Genomic DNA, 18,560 nt, shown 5'->3' on the forward strand with positions numbered 1-18,560 from the left:
CGACATTTGTTTCAATGGGGCTCCCAGAAGTTCTGTCCATGTTGTGGAATGTGTTAGGGGAGTTTCCGAAAGTCCTACTGGTAATAAGCCTGTAGTAAGCTATCCCAGTGGTTTTTAGATCTCCAACTCTTAGCATCAGTCTGTACTAACTCAGGACCTTGGTAGAGTGGCAGAGCAGTCAGGCTTATCGTAAGAGGAAATTGTGAGCTGTAGGTAAGGACACTGAACCTAGTTAGACATGCACCCCAAAGAATCTCTTTATTTATTTATTTATTACATTTTTCATACGGCCAGACCCTGAGGTATCACGGCGTAGTTACAGACATAGGCAAAATACAATCTTGGTGAAGAACACCGCATTAGAACAAGAGATACAATTTACATTTCTCAGATATATACAATGGTGCTACATTTATGTACAATGGATGAGAGGAGAGTGCCTGGGATGTGGTGTGCTAGGGAGTATCTAAAACTGGTTGGATAACCACGTTTTAAGTCGTTTTTATGAAAATCGGGAAAGACGTTTCCTTCTTGATATTAAAAGGGAGGGCATTCCAGTGTCTGGGAGCAAGTACTTTGAAGCTGCTGCCTCCAGCTTTTTCTCTTTTGTACCGGGGATGGCGGCCTGCTGCTGAGATGAGTAGCGCTGAAGGTGAGTGAGAGCGCGATGCACCCCTTTCGTATTTGCATTGAACTGAGTTCTTTTTCTGTGTTTTTTAGGTGCCGCGACGTTTTCAGCGTGGATGCCGGTTAGGAAGAACAAATGTGGTGGGTAAGAGCGGTATGCGGCGCCTCTAGATGTTTCCACGCTAACCTGGAGTGTCTTTTCCCTCTTGCAGATGGATGAGAAGTTCCGGAGAAAGAGTTCCCCCAAAGTGGATGGGATTCAGGTAAGCGTTTGAAGCTCGTACAGTATTTAATAATAAGCGAAGATTTGCAGAATGCTTACTAATGCCTTTTTTCTGTTCTTTTCCCTTTTCCTTAGGAAGCGGCGTGCCGGGATGGGAATGACACCGCCGAAGATGCCCACAGAACAGAAGGAGCGATAACTGATGGGCAGAAGCGCCGCAAGGTAAGGCTGTTCCTAACGGTGTTCTTGTTCTTGAAGGAGCTGAGCGCAGAAGAAAGATGCAGGGCTACTGGAGACCGATCCAAACACAGTGAGTGTCACACTGCAGGTGCAGAAAACACACACAAAGCATGTTTCTCAGCCTGGGTGTGGCTTAAATAGTCTCTGGGTATCCCAGGTGCCTCTGGGCTGAACCACACCCAAAAGACTAGACCGCACATGCAGTTCTGGGAACCGAAATATGTGGGGGCATCCATCTTGTCCCCATGAATGCACTACAAGTCCAATCCCCAATGTTATCCTATGGGAGTGGGTGAGTCTGGTGCCACAAGCGCCAAGTCTGCTGTCATGATGCATACCCCCGGGCATCCAGACCACGTCCATCAGCCCCGGGAGCAGGCATCATGTCGCCTTGAGAAAACCCAGCAACCCCTGCTAGGGGCTGTCTGGGTCCAGTCCTGGCGCCTATGGCGCCAGACTCATATGGGACATCAGTCCTGGCGCCATAGGTACCAGGCTCATAGGTGCACACTTACCTGATGCAGACCGTGCGGCAAGAAGATCCAAGCCCATGTGAGGCCTGGAAGGGACTACTTTACCTTAGGGACTATTTTGTTACTCGGGTGTGGTCGGGGAGGAATACCTTCTCTGGAGGCTCTTTAAACCACGCCCGAAGAGCAGCACACGCTTCGCGTTATTCTGTATCCAGCAGCGTAACGCTCACCATGCCAGCAGCAGCATCCAGCCTCCTGCCACGCCTGCCTCGAACCTGGAGCACCTAGAAAGAAGGAAAGAAGCAAAGATTAGAACAAGAGTATTACCTGATTTCTTACCTGATTCCGGATTCATCGCATCTTCAAACCAGAGGAAAGACTTTGTTTTAAACGTGTCTCATCGCCTGCAGCAGCGCTGCGCCATACTCACCGTTCCACGCAGCATCTCTTCGATCCGGTGCTGTCTCCATCTTTACATCGCCGAATCCCGGCCCCTAAGGGGGACAAGAAACAACAAGGTGAGTAGAGAGAACAGACAAAGACAATCTCTTTAGCCGCCATATGCTTACCTGATTTTACCGCCGAGGTATAATTCATCAGCACGCCACATCTTCTAATGCCGCAACTGTAAGATGAAGAGAAAGCAGCAAGTTTAACCCTTGGCATTATTTACAGGACAGTTTTGGGTAACACAGACTTTTACCGGAGCGCTTTCAGCTGTCAATCTTCTTATTGGGTCAAAGCTGCAAGATAAAAGAGGAATTGGACAGGAGTGAATTCCAGACATTTTGAACTCTTACGAACTATATATTTACGGCTCTTCGCCAGGACCTTTTGGAGTCAGGATTCGTCTACAACTCTTCCAATATCTTCAGGCCAGTGAAGTAACTGGTCATCAACGCGCCCCTGCGTGCTTCGCAGGATGGAGGGCTCATCCTTCAAGAATATAAGGTGAGATTGCTGAGGGCGCTTCAGAGGTGATTAGTGGGAAGGACAGTGGGGGTGCCATCACTTGAATCCACAAGTGGCTAAATCTGTCTCTCCACTTATAGGAGAATATTTCTATGAGAAAAGCAGACAAGATTAGGAGGGCAGATCCAGTCAGTCATCGCTGCACTACGCATCACGTGGGTGGAGGCCGCAGCAGTCCGGGTCCGACCGACGCCCCTGTGGGAGCCAGGTGAGCGTAACAGAACGCGAAGCCTATCTACAAATCCCCACCCGGGCGTTATGGAAACCTCAGAAACCGACCAACTGGCACAACTATTGGGGGAACTTAGGGCAGAAGTGCACTCCGCTCGCCAAGAGACTAATGCCCTCAGAAGACAACTAATTGTATCGAAGGAGCGCACAGATGATCTCGCTAGACAACTGCTGCAAACTCTTGCTGGACAAGCACCCCTACCTGGTTCCGGGGGAAACCCAGCTCCTGTGTTATCGAGTAACCCTGTGCAAATAAACCTACCAGGAAATATTCCATTAGCTCCACCCGAATGCTTTGCCAGAGATCCCAAAAGGTTCGCCGTGTTTATGAACCAATGCCGCTTGCACTTTTTATGCAGACCAGGAGCCTTCCCAAACGATCAAGCCAAGGTAGCCTTTTTATTATTGTATCTCAGCGGCAGTGCAGCCGATTGGTCAATTCCACTAGTTACTCAGGATGACCCAATTCTTCGGGATTTTCAGGGCTTTCAAACGAGCATGGAAAGACTATTTGCCCGGCACTCCCAAGGACAGGCCCTGGATAACGAACTTTTGTCCCTACGAGACAGGGTAACCAGGATCTGCTAACCTATATCGCAACCTTCAATAGATTGATAGTGGAAACCGGATGGCCTGAGGAAAAACGAATTACATTGTTTCATCGTGGACTTCGGGGAGAACTTAAAGACGTCTTGGCTCAAGTTGTGAACCCACCTCTGGATTGCGCAGAGTTTATAGACTTAGTGGTCCAGCTGGATCATCGACTCCAGATTTGAAAGGCTGATCGAGCTAAGTTCGAAAATCGGGTACTGGTTAAATCCAATGTTGCCCCCAAAGGAACAGATGCATCGGAACCTATGCAAATCGGGGGGTCAAAGGACCCTTAACTCAAAAGGAAAGGTAAAGAAGAAGACAGATGCAATTGTGTCTGTACTGTGGAACCTCAGGACATTTTCTACAGGATTGCCCTATAAAACCACCCAAGAAGGTGGTAGGAGTTGCTGATAAAAGTCCAAAAGAGCCTGATTCGGAAAATGACCACGCCCGACAAGCGTAGAGGTCCCCTTGCCGAGCTTAAAGAAGGACACCCAGACCTCACATCTGATCATACCAATGGTCCTAATTGATCCTAGACAACCCTCACGTATGCACGCAGTAAGGGCATACATTGATAGCGGGCCGTACGGAACTATATGGACCACGAATTGGCTTCCAGGATGAATCTACCTCTCTGCCAAAAAACCACCTCAGATGTCATCACCACAGTCGATGGAACTGAAATAGCCTCTGGACCTGTAACTCATTCCACCCCAGAGATGACACTATTGGGTCAGGATGGGCATCGAGAGACTATTGTGTTTGATCTAATCCAAGCCCCACAATTCCAAATAATACTGGGGATACCTTTGTTGGAAACACATAATCCTTGTATTGATTGGCGAGAGAAGAGAATAACCTTCCCGGATTGTGCACAAACCTGTTACCCAAAGAAAAATCAGCACGCACGCCTGGCCACAGTAACCACAGCAGTCATGCAACTACCTCCAGAATACCAAGAATTCCAGGATGTCTTCCAAAAGGAACAGGCAAACATCTTACCTCCTCACAGATCGTACGATTGTCAAATCGATCTCATACCCGGTGCACAACCCCCTTGTAGCAGGATCTATGCCCTTACGGAACCTGAGAACCTTCACCTACGACAATACTTAGACCAGTACCTTGCCAATGGCTTTATTCGCCCTTCCAAGTCTCCTGTATCCTCAGCTTTGTTCTTCATGCCAAAAAAGGAAGGTGACCTTAGAACGTGCATAGACTACCGCACACTAAATCAGATTACGGTAAAAAAACGGTACCCATTGCCTCTGATCCCCGAATTACTAGACCAAGTAAAGGATGCTTGTATCTACACTAAGTTAGATATCCGAGGGGCATATCATCTGGTACGTGTAAAGAAAGGCGACGAATGGAAGACAGCCTTACGCACCAAGTACGGTTTATTCGAGTATCAGGTGATGCCCTTCGGGTTGTGCAATGCACCAGCAGCCTTGCAGTATTTTATGAACAATGTCTTTTGTGAACTCATTGACGTCTGTGTTGTCGTATACATAGACGATATCCTTGTGTACTCCTCCTCAGAATCAGACCATGTTAAGAACGTACGTGCAGTCCTTGAGAAACTACGCCAGCACAAGTTATATGCAAAATTGGAAAAATGTGTTTTTCATGTTACGGAAGTTGAATTCCTTGGATTTATCTTGACTCCAAAAGGAGTCCGAACGGACTCACGAAAGGTGGACGCAATTCTCAAGTGGCCATCACCTAGTTCAGTTAAAGGGGTGCAAAGCATGCTCGGATTTGCCAGTTTCTACCGCAGATTCATTCCGGACTTCTCACATGTTGTACATCCCATCACAGCACTTTTGCGAAAGAACAAACGTTTCTTGTGGACCGAAGAGGCTGAAAAGGCCTTCCAAGAGCTGAAAGCGAAAATTCACGTCTGCGCCTGTCTTAAAGCATCCACGCCCACAGCTTCCATACATAGTGGAAACTGATGCATCGGTTCCATGTAATAATGTTGCCACAAAAATCTCGCCATGCAAAAATATTGCCGAAAAATTGGTGTTTTTTGTGGCGACATTATTGCATGGAACACGCGGGGGACACCCCCGGAACCCCCCAAACTTTTTTTTTTCTTTTTTTTCTTTTTTTTTCTTTTATTTTTGCCCCTGTCCCCATATAAATGGTCACCCAAATAATATCGCCACGACATTTTCCCACCGATATTATTTACGGCGACCATATATATGGGGATATTATTACCTGATACCGATGCATCCAGTTTAGCCATGGGAGCTGTCCTGTCCCAGAAGGATCCTGAAACTGGTCAACTTCACCCAGTGGCATTTTGGTCCAGAAAGTTCTCGGCACCCGAGTTAAACTATGCGGTTACCGATAAAGAGTTATTCGCCATCAAATCCGCCTTTAAGGCTTGGCGACACTATCTTCTCGGTGCCAGGCATACCATTACTGTAATCACCGATCACCGGAACTTGCAGTATCTAAAAACAGCCAAAGCCCAATCATCGCGCCAACTTCGATGGCCATTATTCTTTGCCGAATTCGATTTTGTGATCACTTATCGACCAGGCTGTAAAAATGGCAAGGCAGATGCCTTATCCGGAATAGGAATGGAAGAAGCATATGCAAACCCAGAACCGGTGCCTATAATTTCTGAACAAAGAATTCTTGGCATAACTACTTTACAAACACTAGAAGAAATTAATTTAAAAATCCAACAACTCTTCAATCCAGCAGCTCTGCAGGACTGGGTAAAGAAAGGCCCGGATTACTCAGTCATCAATGACCTACCCTACTATCAAGGACGACTATTTCTACCACACAAGGAATTACAGGAACTTGTCATCTCCAATTATCATGATTCCCTAATGGAAGGTCACCCAGGTATCGCAAAAACCGAAGCCAAAATTAAGAGACAATTCTCGTGGTCCACCTGGCGAAAAGATATAAAGTCTTGCGGCATTTGCGCCCAAAACAAGAGTCAGAAGAAAAAAACAGCTGGCTTTTTACAACCTTTGGATATTCCACCTACACCATGGCACACCTTATCTTTAGACTTTATTACTGATCTACCTCCATGTAATGGATTTAACACCATTCTAGTTATCGTGGATCTTTTTTCAAAGATGGCCCACTTTATTCCTTTGAAGGGTTTTCCTTCTGCTTCAGTCCTGGCCAAGGAGTTCCTCGAAAACATCGTTCGAATACACGGGTTTCCTTCTGTATTGGTCTCTGACCGAGGTAGTAAATTCATTTCACATTTTTGGAAGAAATGTTGCCAATTGGCGCAAATCGACGTAAGGTAATCAACAAGTCACCATCCCCAGACCGATGGTCAGACGGAGAGGACCAACCAGACCCTTGAACAGTACCTTCGTTGCATGCTTCACTAGACCGAAAGTAATTAGAAAGATATTTTATGGATTTCCGAAATGCATACAATAAATCGGTACATTCAGGAACCGGACAAAGCCCCTTTTATACCATATATGGACAGCACCCTCGAACCTCAGAACTCGATTCTCCTCAGCACTTAGAAATGCCTGCAGTTAGTCATTTACATTCTACTATTACACAAGCCTTCAAAGAAGCAACAGAACATTTGAAGCAAGCAAAAGAGAAATACAAGAAAAATGCTGATCTACATAGAAGTGAAACTCCACAGTACCAAATTGGAGATCAGGTTTGGCTAGCTACAAAACACATGCCTCTGAAAGGAACTCGGACTTTTAATCCTAGATATTTGGGACCTTACACCATTAAGGCCATTATGAACCCGGTGGCCGTCAAACTGGAATTACCCTCCAATATGCGAATTCATCCTGACTTTCATGTTTCACATTTAAAAACAGTTCAACCAGGAACAAGATTAACCAAACCACCAGATCCTATCTTGATAGATGGAGAACCTGAATTCGAGGTGAAAAATATCCTGGACTCCAAGGTGGTTAAATCAAAACGTTTTTTACTTAATCGATTGGAAAGGTTACGGGCCACAGGAAAGGTCATGGGAGCCTAGTGACCACGTTCATGCACCACGATTAGTGAAGAGATTCCATCAGGACTTCCCAGACAAACCAGGACCAACGGGAGGAACGACTTTAGGAGGGGCCTTGAGGGGGAGTGCTGTCATGATGCATACCCCCGGGCATCCAGACCACGTCCCATCAGCCCCGGGAGCAGGCATCATGTCGCCTTGAGAAAACCCAGTAACCCCTGCTAGAGGCTGTCTGGGTTCAGTCCTGGCGCCTATGGCGCCAGGCTCATAGGTGCACACTTACCTGATGCAGACCATGCTGCAAGAAGATCCAAGCCCATGTGAGGCCTGGAAGGGACTACTTTACCCTAGGGACTATTTTGTTACTCGGGTGTGTTCGGGGAGGAATACCTACCTGGGACTACTTTGGAGGCTATTTAAACCACGCCCGAAGAGCAGCACATGCTTCGCATTATTCTGCATCCAGCAGCGTAACGCTCACCGTGCCAGCAGCAGCATCCAGCCTCCTGCCACGCCCGCCTCGAACCTGGAGCACCTAGAAAGAAGGAAAGAAGCAAAGATTAGAACAACCTGATTTCTTACCTGATTCCGGATTCATCACATCTTCAAACCAGAGGAAAAACGTTGTTTTAAACATGTCGCATCGCCTGCAGCAGCGCGGCGCCATACTCACCAATCCACGCAGCATCTGTTCGATCCGGCGCTGTCTCCATCTTTACATCGCCGAATCCCGGCACCTAAGGGGCACAAGAAACAACAAGGTGAGCAGAGAGAACAGACAGAGACATTCTCTTTAGCCGCCATATGCTTACCTGATTTTACCGCCGGAGGTATAATTCATCAGCACGCCACATCTTCTAATGCCGCACCTGTAAGATGAGGAGAAAGCAGCAAGTTTAACCCTTGGCATTATTTACCGGACAGTTTTGGGTAACACAGACTTTTACCGGAGCGCTTTCAGCTGTCAATCTTCTTATTGGGTCAAAGTTTCAAGATAAGAGGAATTGGACAGGAGTGAATTCCAGACATTTTGAACTCTTACGAACTATATATTTACGGCTCTTCGCCAGGACCTTTTGGAGTCAGGATTCGTCTGCAACTCTTCCAATATCTTCAGGCCAGTGAAGTAACTGGTCATCAACATGCCCCTGCGTGCTTCGCAGGATGAAGGGCTCATCCTTCAAGAATATAAGGTGAGATTGCTGAGGGCGCTTCAGAGGTGATTAGTGGGAAGGACAGTGGGGGTGCTATCACTTGAATCCACAAGTGGCTAAATCTATCTCTCCACTTGTAGGAGAATATTTCTACGGGCAACGCAGACAAGATTAGGAGGGCAGATCCAGTCAGTCATCGCTGCACTACGCATCACATGGGTGGAGGCCGCAGCAGTCCGGGTCCGACCGACGCCCCTGTGGGAGCCAGGTGAGCGTAACATCTGACTCCAAGTGGGTCTTTGGAGGGATGGAGAGGCCCTTGAGGGCCATGTAGGTGATTGTGGCCTGACTCCAGCCTGACATCTTGGAGGGCTGGGGACATGAGGGGCAGGAATCATGACAGCACTCCCCCCCGCCCCCCAAGGCCCCTCTCAAGGTGGCTCTTCTGTTTGGTCCTGGTTTGGTTGGATGGTTTTGATGAAATCGTCTAAGCAAGCGAGGTGCATGGATGTACTCACAAGGCTCCCATGTCCTGTCTTGTGGACCATACCCCTTCCAGTCTACTAAGTAGTACAATTTGGATCTGACGTACTTTGAATCTAGGATGTCGTCGACTTCAAATTCTGGCTCCCCGGCGTCTACTACTGGCTGCGGTGACGTTGCTACCCGGGTCCCAGGTTGAACAGGTTTAAGGAGAGACACGTGGAACACAGGATGAATTTGCATGTTTGATGGCAAAGCTAGTCTGACCGCCACAGGATTTATCACGTAGGTGACGGTGAATGGACCCAGGTATCTTGGACCGAAAGTTCGGGCTCCTTTAATGGACACGTGTTTAGACGCCAGCCAGACTTTGTCTCCCACTTGGTAGTTGGGGGCCTTGGCTCGGTGTTGATCAGCAAACCTCTTTTGGCGATTCTTAGCTTGAAGTAGGTGTTCACCTGCCCTTTTAAATGTTTGAGAAATGGTTGTGTGCAAGGTTTTGACTGCTGGCATTTCCAGGGTTGTAGGAACGTCCAACTCAGAAGTACGTGGGTGCCTGCCATACATGGTATAAAAGGGTGTCTGCCCAGTGCTGGTGTGTAGGGAATTATTATAAGCATATCCAGCTATCCATAATAGGTCGAACCAGCTTCCTTCAGCTTGGTGTAACATGCAACGCAGATACTGCTTGAGCGTCTGATTTGTCCTCTCAGTTTGACCATCCATTTGGGGATGGTGACTGGTGGATAGCCGGATGTCGATCTGGGCCATTGAGCAGCATTTTCTCCAGAAGTTGGATACGAATTGAGTACCTCGGTCTGAGACCAAAACCGAAGGAAACCCACAGAGCCATACGATGCCTTCAAGAAATACCTTTGCCAGAGTGGAAGCATTTGGGAGCCCCTTAAGAGGAATGAAATGTGCCATTTTTGAAAATAGGTCCACGACCACAAGAATAGTGTTAAACCCTTGACTGGGTGGTAGGTCAGTAATAAAATCGAGGGACAACGTGTGCCAGGGTGCTTGTGGGATTTCCAATGGTTGTAATAGCCCAGACGGTTTCTGCTTGGATGATTTGTTTTGAGCACACACTCCACAAGATAGGATGAATTGGATAATGTCTTTACGCCACGGCGGCCACCAATAATTTCGTTTTACCCTGCCTAGGGTTTTTAGCGATTCCGGGGTGGCCCTCGATCAAGGAATCATGATAACCGGACATGGCTTGTTCTCGTAGTTTTTGGTTTGGTAAGAATAAACGATTCCTGAAGTAGGGCAATTTATCTTTTATCATGTAATGTTCTCCTTGTGCACTTCAGGCTTGTAATTGCTCCGGACTCATCAGGTTTTGGATTTCTTCATGTAATTCTTTCTGAGTTATGGTTGCTGTGATTCCTAGGAGCTTGTCACTCGGGATGATTGCTATTTGGTCAGGGGTCTGATACCCTTGCTCTTCCAGCCCCATACGGGAAAGGGCATCGGCCTTCCCGTTTTTCACCCCTGGTCGAAATGTAATCACGTAGTCCTATTCAGCAAAAAGTTGTCGTGAGGATTGGGCCTTTGCCGTTTTTAGGTACTGGAGGTTCCAGTGGTCAGTTATTACGGTGATTGTGTGTCTGGCGCCCAAGCGGTAGTGCCGCCGTGCCTTAAAGGCTGACTTAATGGCCAGGAGTTCTTTGTCTGTGATAGCGTAATTGAGTTCAGGGGGTGTAAATTTACGCGACCAGAAGGCAACAGGGTGTAACTGGCCCGTTTCAGGGTCCTTTTGTGAGAGGACAGCTCCCATAGCCATGCTTGAGGCGTCCGTTTCCACCAGGTATGGGAGATCAGGGCGAGGGTGGCATAAGATTGGGGCAGATGTGAATCTTGCTTTGAGTTCCTGGAAAGCCTCCTCGGCTTCTGTGTTCCACTGGAACTTTGTGTTGCTTTTCTTTAGAAATGACGTGATGGCATGCAAGATTTGCGAAAATCCTGGGATGAACCGGCGGTAGAAGTTTGCAAAACCCAGCATACTTTGAACCCCCTTGAGTGAATTTGGGGATGGCCAGTTCAGGATAGCATCTACCTTGTGTACATCCATTCGGATTCCATTGGGGCTGAGAATAAAGCCCAGGAATTCCACCTCAGAGATGTGGAATGAGCACTTTTAGAGCTTGCTGTAGAGCTGGTGTTGACGGAGTTTCTCCAATACGGATCGGATGTGTTTAACATGGTCCTGCTTTGATGCAGAATATACTAGAATATCGTCGATGTACACTAGAGCACAGACATCAATCAATTCCCGTAGGACATCGTTCATGAAGTATTGAAATGCAGCAGGCGCGTTGCAAAGGCCAAAGGGCATTACTTGATATTCGTACAAGCCGTATTTGGTGCGAAAAGCGGTTTTCCATTTGTCCCCCTTTTTTTCGCGAACAAGGTGATATGCCCCCCTCAGGTCTAGTTTTGTGTAGATTTGGGCATCTTTGACTTGATCAAACAATTCAGGTATCAGTGGCAGGGGGGTAGCGATTTTTTACGGTAATCTGGTTTAGTGCGCGATAGTCGATGCACGTTCTGAAGTCCCCCTCCTTTTTCAGTACGAAGAATAGATGACTGGCTGCTGGAGCCTTCGAGGGACGGATGAACCCGTTGGCCAGGTATTGGTCAAGATAGGCCTTCAGGTGCCGGTTTTCTGGTTCCGTAAGTGCGTAAATTTGCCCACAAGGGATTTGTGCGCCAGGTATCAGGTCGATTTGGCAATCGTATGGTCTATGCGTTGGCAGGGTATTAGCCTGTTCTTTCTGAAAGACATCTTGAAAGTCCTGGTATTCACTTGGTAGGGTGCCGATTGCCACAGTCGCAAGCATGGAGGTTCTGGTGTCTATTGGTTGTTTCTCTTGGCGATAACATGTGTGGGCGCAAGTGTCGGAAAAGGCCCATTTTTTGCTCGCCAATCGATTCGAGGATTGTGAGCTACCAAACATGGCATTCCCAAAATCAACCGGAACTGTGGTGCCTTAATGAGGTCGTAAACGATAGATTCTTGGTGTCCATCCTGGCACAGAAGGGTTAAAGCTGCAGTGCATTGGGATACTGGACCAGAAGCTATTTCCGTGCCGTCGACTGTGATAACAGTGTCAGTGGTTGATTTAGGGCGTAACAGAAGCCCCATCTTTGCCGCAAGATCCTGGTCGAAGTAATTCCCAACGGCTCCACTGTCTATGTATGCTCTTACTGCGTGCATCCGAGATGGTTGTTGGTGATTGATCAAGACCACAGATAGTGCAAAATGGGAGGTCTGTAGTTCACTTTCTTAACTCGACAGGTGAACCCCTACACTTGCCGGGCTGGGGAGTTTTCCGATTCCTTGATGGTATCTTCCTTGTCTGTGGCCCCTACCGTCCTCCTCGGTGGCTTCACAGGGCACTCTTTAAGGAAATGACCTGACCTTCCACAGTACAGACATAACTGCTGCTGTCTCCTTTTATCCCTTTCCGCTTTATTCAAGGGGGATCTGACCTCCCCGATTTGCTTTGGTTCTCCTGAACCTTCCGTTGTTCGGGCAGTATTGTGCTTTGAACGCACATACATAGGACGAGGGTCCGGTCTGGTTCGATCTGCTCTTCGGTCCTGCAACCTAGGATCGAGTTGAACAACAAGGTCAATGAATTCTGTGCTGTCTTTCGGGGGGTTCACTACTTGTGCGAGAAAATCCTTGAGCTCCCCCTGCTACCCCTGATGAAATAACGCGGTTCTCTTCTCCACTGGCCATTCTGCTTCAACTACGAGTCTATTGAACGTGGCTATGTATGTTAATAGGTCTTGATTCCCTTGGTGTAGGGACAGAAGTTTGTTGCCTAATGCCTGCCCACGAGTACGACGGGGGATCAGCTTTTCCATCTCCCGCTGAAAGCTCCTGAAGTCATGCAGCAAAGGATCATCATGGACCACAAAGGTTACAGACCAGTCTGCGGCGCTACCACTCAGGTAGGATAGCACAAAAGCGACCCGTGATTGGTCATTCGGAAAGACCCCTGGCCTACAAAGGAAGTGCAGGCGGCACTGGTTCATGAACGTTGCAAACCTTTGGGATCCCCCGTAAATCGTTCGGGCGGGGCCAAGGGAACTGCCCCAGGAAGGGTTATCTGAACAGGATTGGCTGATGGCGTTGGCATCGAGGGCACGCTTACCGGAAATGGTGCATGCCCTGCTTGTGACTGGAGAAGTTGCCGGCTTAAATCATCAGTGCGTTCTTTGGCTAACATCAGCTCTCTCCTCAGGGTGTTGGTCTCCTGCCTGGCTGCATGTACTTCGGAACGTAGCTACCCCAACATGTGGGCTAACTGGTCGGTTTCTGACGTTTCCATGACGCCCAGGTGGATTTTGATGTGAAGCTTTGCGTTCTGTAACGCTCACCTGGTATCCACGGGGACGTCACTCAGCATGTTCTGACCTCTTACGACCTCGAACCCTTCCCTGGAGGCTATTCGACTGGAGACTGGGCCTGAAACACAGGATTGGTAGAGTTTAACTCCCTATTGTCTCTGTGTGCTTGAACCCCTTCTTCCCCGGGGTCCAACCCTTCCCTTTGATCCACAGCTCACCTTGTTTTCTTGGATAGTGTGCTCTCCGCCCTGCCTTCAGCGCAGGGGCGCGTTGATTGATGCGGGCTCATTGCTGCCTAGTTCCTTCACTGGCAAGAGTCCGACAGGAAAGTATAATGAGTCTTTTCAACAGTTCTCTAACTTTGTTCCTTTCCTTCCTTAGATGATGGCCGGCATCCGAGGATGGTGGCGTGCTGCTGAGATGAGTAGCGCTGAAGGTGAGTGAGAGCGCGATGCGTGATGCACCCCTTTCGTATTTGCATTGAACAGAGTTCTTTTTCTGTGTCTTTTAGTGGCTGAGTGAATCTGGTGCCACAAGCGGCAAGTCTGACTCCAAGTGGGTCTTTGGAGGGATGGAAAGGCCCATGAGGGCCATGTAGGTGGCCTGGCTCCAGCCTGACATCTTGGAGGGCTGGGGACATGAGGGGCAGGAATCATGACAGCGCTGCGAATAGCAACTTGGTGTAGGCATTGTACAGGGTGGGGGTAAAGGCAAGAGCCTTGAGGGACACCTAGTGGGACTGGTATGGGATCTGCAGCTTCTTTACCGATGGCGACTCTTGAGGTTCTGTCAGCGAGAAAGGATTTGATCCAATCTGTGGCTTGATTGGATAGGTTAAAGTTGTTATTTAAGGTGGCACAGAGTTTGTCGTGGTCGACCAGGTCAAAGGCCACGGAGAGGATGAAGAGCATTAGTAAACAAAGTTTACCTCTTTCTTTGGAGGCATCCATTTGGATCTTCAGGTCGAGAAGGGCTTTTTCTGTGCTATGGTTGGGGCGAAACCCCGATTGTCGGTCACCTAGTAGTTTGTGGTGTTCTAAGTGGTTCTGAATTTGGGACACGCTATTTTGTCGATGATTTTCAGGAGAAATGGGACGGTGGTTATGGGTCGGTAGTTGGTAGGGATTGAGGGGTCCACAGTCGGTTTTTTGAAGAGGGGTGTAACCCAGGCTTTTTTAATACTAGTGGGGACAGTGTTGGATTTGAAGGATGCATTGACAAATTCAGTTATGACTGACGTTAGTTTGACTAGATGGGAAGGGAATTGGTCTTCTTTGCAGTTGGGGGCTTTGAGTTTCGTTTTGGTGTCTAGAACTCCTTTGTTGGTGACAGAGGTGAATTGAAAAGGGGTGCCTATAGGTTTGATGGGAGTGTTTGGGCCAAAGGTAAGAGGGGTTTTCTCGGCAAGGAGCGTTTTTTACTGTCAATTTTGTTTTTGTTTTTTGCAGGATTTTGGCAGCTAGTGCATCTTGTATCGTGGTGCACCAGGTTTTGCTGGAGTTATGGGGTGCTGTCACTTGGCAAGGGTTCTCAAGCTCTCTGAGGATGGAGAACAGTTCTTTACTGTCAGAGTTAGCATTAGTTATGCGCTTGTTGAAGGCGTTGGCTTTATGTGAGATAATGGCTGATTTGTATTTTTTGTTAGCTAGTAAGAAAGCCATTGCTGTTTCGTTAGTATTGGTTTTTCTATGTAGGTGTTGTACTGCGTCTGAGGGATACTAGTTCTTCATCAAACCAGAAGCATGAACGCTTGTCAGGTTTCCGAGTTTTCGTGGTAATGGGGGCAAGTGCGTCAATAGTCCGGGTGAGACTTTGTTAATAACAGTCTGCTAAGTAATCAGGATTGTTCGTATTGGGAATGACATCGGCTAGTGCCGAGTGTAGAAGGGAGAGGTTATCTGATGTAAGTTTTTTAAGATTTCTGGTTTCAAAGGTGTCTGGTGCTTTGATTTTGGTGGGGTCGGTATTCTTGAATTCCAATGTGAATGTGATGCTGAAGTGGTCTGACCATTCTAAGGGAAGGATGGACTCTATGGTGAGTTGAGGGAAAGGATCCAGTCCAGCATTCTGCCTTTGGAATGGGTTGGTTCGTTTATCAGTTGGGTGAAGTTCATATCTGCCATGGCTTACACTTGTAATTTATATAAAATTGTATATTCATTATATTTACACCAGAATCACTTTAAATACTTTAGACGTTTACACTATAACACTTTGGAATACTTGAGAATACACTTCAAAGGACACTTTCACTTTTGTGTTGGTTCGCAGTTACATTTGTAGCACCGTTGGAAAGGGAAAAGAAAATGGTATTGTATTATCGGGTACTATGTGCACCTGTAGTTCTTACGGTAATTTACTCTGCAAACACATATAGTAAAGTCACTTAAAGTGAGGAAAATGGTTAGTTAGTGTAACATTATCCTGATTCAAGGTTCTAGAGAGGGTGTCTTTGCCTAGTAAGTCTTTTAAGTCCCAAAACACAACACTAGCTAAAGGAAGTTCAGAGTGGTCTCAAAGCTTCGACAAGCAGCAGAATTTCAAAGTGTTCCTGTGAATTTCTTTGTCTCTAGTTGCAACTCTGGACCCGACCTCCGGATTCCTTGGACTGATGAAAGGCAGGACAATGGACAGGATCTCTCTTCAGCAGTCTCGAGTGAGGACCTGGGGCACGACTTTCAGCAACTTGGTTCACTCTGCGGTTTTGGCGTCTTTTCTGCAGCACAACCCAAGAGCACGGATCGCCTGGTCAATCTTCTATGCTTCCTGCAGTCCCACGCTCTGATGAGGGGGTCTGGGCGAGTTGGATCTGATCTCTGGAGTGTCCTTACGGGTTCAGCAAAGATTTGAATTGATTCAGCCTTTCCATGACGATGCACTTGAAATGGGCAGCAGGTCTCCTGGCATTGGGGTTCTGCAGCTCTGGAAACTCCTAGGACCTCAGGAGATGGCTCGAATTCAACGTTCGCCTGAGGACTGGCTGTTGCCAGCAGCCAAAGGGAAGGATTCATCCTCTTCGGAGCTCCTCTGCCACACAGAAAACCGGGTCAGTACAGCAGTGGTCGCTTCACAGTGTTGCAATGGTCTGCAGGCATCTCTGGTTGTCTTCTTCTTCGGTTACTTCAGCTTCCAGTAGTCGACTTGCTTTTCACTCCAGCAGCCTCAACTTTTATACAGTTCCAGCACACTGCGATCTCTCTCAGCATTTTGCAGAAAGGGGGCGTTTGGCTGTCCAATTAGCCAGACCCCTGTGGGAGCTGGTCCTATTCAGACACTCTGGCAGACAAAGGACAGGGAGGCTGGAAAACTCCTCCCCCACGTCTTGCCTGCCCAGACACTCTGGAGCCTAGGTGGTGACACCCAAGGATTCCCGCCAAAGGCAAAACACACACACTGACCTCCCCCTCCCAGCATGGTGGAAGAAGTGCTAACAAAGTACAACCACACTAGTAATGGCGAAAAAAGAATGGAGGCTCCACGTTGGTACTTGGGTGCCCCTATTGTGCACTACTAAGGCTATGGACATAGCCTGCTGTACAAAAACTACACAATAGTTGAGGGGGGTACAACCTGAGAGAGCTCCGACTGCTCTGAAGTGTCCCGACATGTGCCAGAGCCCAGAGTCTGTGTGCGGCCTTGTGGAGGCGGTGGGGCCGCGGCGATGCGACCGGTCATGGCCGTGACTCCTGGGTGCCCGAGAAGAGGTGTGGGTGACCTGGTCCCGCTGCGCGCCTGTTGCGTCCCTGGCTTGGCAGAGTGCATGCCAGATTGGTCCAGGTGGGCTGCCTTGCCCCCTCTGTTTCTCCTTCAGAGCTGCTGCAGCCACTCCGGTGAGGCAACCCCAGAGGGTGCCTCGCCTGCATATCTGTGCCTTACTCCAGTCCCGCGACGAAGTTCCCTGCGGTGCCTGTCTCCAACATGGCGGGGCCGGACCTCCTCTGGCTTAGCGCCTGCCACAGACTCTATGTGGACTGACTCCATCGGCCCCTGCTGCACAGGGATAGCGGGGATATTGGTGTTTGGCCTCTGCGCACGTCGGACAGGGGAGTGAGTTGGCACCCCCTACCTCCCATCAAACTTATGAACCTGGGGCCTGTGGACTGGTGTGAGGAGTTTAGTGTATCCCCATTCCAATCCTGGCATATTATACTGCTGTTCCATACCAGCTGTGCTGGAGGTCTGCCGCTTGGGTTCACGGGGTGGAGTGCGCACTTCTAATTACGTCCATTGCAGTGCTGATGCCCCCCCAGCCTTGACAGTCCCTGCTCAGCTCCTGCAACTCTGAGATTTGGCACAGATAACTGCATGTTGTGGATGAAATATTAACTGGGAGCTGACTGGGCCCTGTCCACACCACCCCCAACTTCTTGAAGAACACAATCCTGTGGTTTAGCAGGGGCCCCAGAAAATAGGAGCGGGGCCTCCGCCCTGCGAACAGTGTCCAGCTAACAACGCTGCTGAGCTCACCAGGTCTCTGAGACCACTCCTGCGGCCATCTCGGGGGTTGACCATTGTGGCCCCCAGCCTTGCCAACACTGCAAGAGGACACTCTCAGTCCTGCCGGACCAGGCGCGGGCTGGTGGCTGGCTCCCCCCTCTCCCTACACACACCTCGCGGTGCCGCCCGACTGGGCCCCCCGTTCCTAGGCCGGATAGCACATGGTAAACCCTAAGAAATAGGGGAAACTGGACCAGTTCGCCAGGAGTGAGCCGGTCCCACCACCCCAACCTGGACTCTCCCAGCTGGACGTTGCTGCCCTTAACCACACTTTATTGGCCCTTAAATCCAGTACTGACTCCCTGGGTACGAAGATTGAAGCCCTCACGAGTAACGTGGATATATCGGCCATCCAGATCGACAAACTGTGTGGGCGGATGACTGAAGCAGAGACTAGAATTAGTGAGGGAGAAGATAAAGTGTCCGTTCTACAGCGCGAGGTCTCCTTCCTACAGCAGGCTGTCAAGAAAATAGCAGCTAAGAATGACGACTTGGAGGTGCGCTCTCTGCAAATAACTTACGCTTTCTTGGTGTGCCCGAGTCCATTGGTTGAAACGCTATTAAAGGAGGTGTTGTCTGACTCTTCAGTCTGCAAAATGTTCCTGGTGGAAAGAGCGTACCACTCTCTGGCTGCTAGACCCCCTCCTGGAGCTCCAGAACGACGCATAATTGCTAGGATCTTTAATTACCGCAATAGGGATGTCCTACTGAAG

At 48.6% G+C, this 18,560-nt stretch overlaps 1 protein-coding gene across 2 annotated transcripts in view; it reads left to right on the forward strand.

The window, feature by feature from the left end:
• The window catches only part of PRKRA (protein activator of interferon induced protein kinase EIF2AK2), a 700,997-nt gene that overhangs the window by 473,302 nt on the left and 209,135 nt on the right, over positions 1–18,560 (forward strand). The gene's annotated exons all lie outside the window — the stretch shown is intronic.

Source organism: Ambystoma mexicanum, chromosome 9, assembly GCF_040938575.1.
Source record: "Ambystoma mexicanum isolate Mex_15411 chromosome 9, UKY_AmexF1_1, whole genome shotgun sequence".
Lineage (NCBI taxonomy): Eukaryota > Metazoa > Chordata > Amphibia > Caudata > Ambystomatidae > Ambystoma > Ambystoma mexicanum.